Genomic DNA, 2206 nt, shown 5'->3' with positions numbered 1-2206 from the left:
AGAGATAAAGGAATAAACTGAGGGCCGCATGAGTCACGTGGACATCTCACACGCCTGCTTCTGCTCTGTTTTATCACGCAATAATGAGCTTACACAGAGGGCGAAAACACGGCCCATTTTTCAAAAGGGACAAACATATTGAATGCAAATTGCTGCTTCTTAGAAAATAGATTGTTTATTAATGGGCCGGTGGGTTCATTATACAGCAACACTGGAGGTGGGGACAGCAAGGCATCATGGGTAATGGGCTTTTGTGGGCACACAGCAGTGAATGGTTGTCATCTTCATCTTATCTAGCTGTGGGGGACGGAGGGACATGATTACACACCAAACACTGACTGCTGACTGACCTGCTCCGTATGCCATGACTGCAACTTGACTTCACTTTTCAAAAGTCTTTGTGACTATTATTTCTGTGAGAGACCCAGATATAAAACTGTACTGTAGTGTTTATGAAAAATGCACGCCAACTTTACAGTAACACAGGGTTAAAGCTTCAGTCAGTAGATAGCTGTAAAGGAGACCGGGGCTACAGTTGTCACAGTAAAACCACACTGACATACATTAAGAGTCACTATACAATGAAACTGTGCAATCAGGTCAGTTTCATAACATATTAATATAGGTATCTATTTTTTTATATTTTATGTAATTTCATTGATATAAATCGATTGCAAATCGATTGATATTTGATATTTAGTATGCTAATTTTTTGCTATATTTCAACAATTTAAACTGACTTTAAATAGTATTATTTATGCACTATTATAGTTTTATTCATATTTTGATTTGATTAATTTTATATTTTCAGTTTTCATTTCAACTAGCAATTTTTTTTCATCCGTTCTTATTTAGTTTATTTTTTATTGTTAAATATTACTATTTAGGTTTCATTTATAATAACCTTGTTTCAGTTTATTATCATTTTTGTAATTTCTAATTAGTCATTTTAGTTTTTCATCTAATATTTATATTTTATTTCTATTTCACCTCTACTTAAATTAACAAAAACATTTTGATTTACTTTAGGTTTTAAAGCTAAACATTTACAGCATTTTAATCTTTAACGTTCCAGCAAGTACACTCTTAAAAATAAAGGTGCTTCACGATGCCATAGAAGAACCATTTTGTCTAAATGGTTCCATAAAGAACCTTTAACATCAGAAGAACCTTTCTGTTTCACAAAAGGTTCTTTGTGGTGAAAGAAGGTTCTTCAGATTATAAAAAGGTAAGAAAGAGATGGTTCTTTAAAGAACCTTTGACTGAATGGTTCTTTGTGGAACCAAAAATGGTTCTTCTATGGCATCGCTTGAAGAACCTTTTGAAGCACCTTTATTTTTAAGAGTGTAGTGCTCCAAAATATCAGAACATATAGATTTTGGCAGGGAAAATAGTTAATTTTGACATTACTAATGTGATTTTTACACATACAGCACTGAAGTGAACATCAGCGGCTCTAGAGTTTATACTTTATTCTGTCTCTCGTCTGAACAAACAGTGGATCAGTGTGAAGTCCTCAGCTGACCTCTATCACAACCAGCGCTCTGATTATGTGCACTGCTGTGTCTGTTTTGTTCTTTGACTTTATAGTCTTTAATCTGAGTCGAGGAAGATCAAACCGGCATCTCTAAGCCAATAAAGAGTTCAGAAGAGAACGAGAAAGATCGCGGCTACACAAACAGAGAGGAGAAGAAAGCAAGCGTCATTCATACCTTTGATCCTCTTTCATTAAAGATAATCTCCACGTCTAAGATCTTCCCAAATTGCTGCAGAAAAGGAGAGCGAGAGAAAGAGAGAGCGAGGGAGAGAAACGCAAGATGAAAACGGGAATAAGAGAGAGATAAATCGATTAGGAGGAGCCTCTGTGTCCATGAGAATGTGGGGCTCGAAACCTGGGATGAAATAATAACATCATGCATCCGGCAAACTGGAAATTACATAACACACAGGACATGTTAGATGCTTCCCACTGCAGGCTTCATAAAACAACTTTTCCAGAGTTTAGATTGTGAAGAACTTTTGCAATTCTCTTGCTATAATCTCATTCCACAGTATTATTAAGTGTCTGCAGACTCCAAGGTCTCTGGCGTGAGGTTTATAATGGGAAATCTGTGGTGTGAAGTTTCTAATGTGATGTAAATGGAGTCTCTGGTGTGAGGTCTTTCATGTAAAGTCTGTGATGTGAGGTTTCTAAGATGATTTTTTT

At 35.9% G+C, this 2206-nt stretch overlaps 1 pseudogene; it reads right to left on the bottom strand.

Moving 5' to 3' along the window:
* The window catches only part of LOC107574228 (RNA binding protein fox-1 homolog 3-like), a 73348-nt pseudogene that overhangs the window by 11324 nt on the left and 59818 nt on the right, over positions 1-2206 (bottom strand).

Source organism: Sinocyclocheilus grahami, unplaced genomic scaffold (assembly GCF_001515645.1).
Source record: "Sinocyclocheilus grahami isolate Dianchi unplaced genomic scaffold, SAMN03320097.WGS_v1.1 scaffold2154.1, whole genome shotgun sequence".
Taxonomy (NCBI): domain Eukaryota; kingdom Metazoa; phylum Chordata; class Actinopteri; order Cypriniformes; family Cyprinidae; genus Sinocyclocheilus; species Sinocyclocheilus grahami.
The sequence above is the reverse complement of the archived record's forward strand: the minus strand, read 5'-3'. Positions and strand labels throughout refer to the sequence as shown.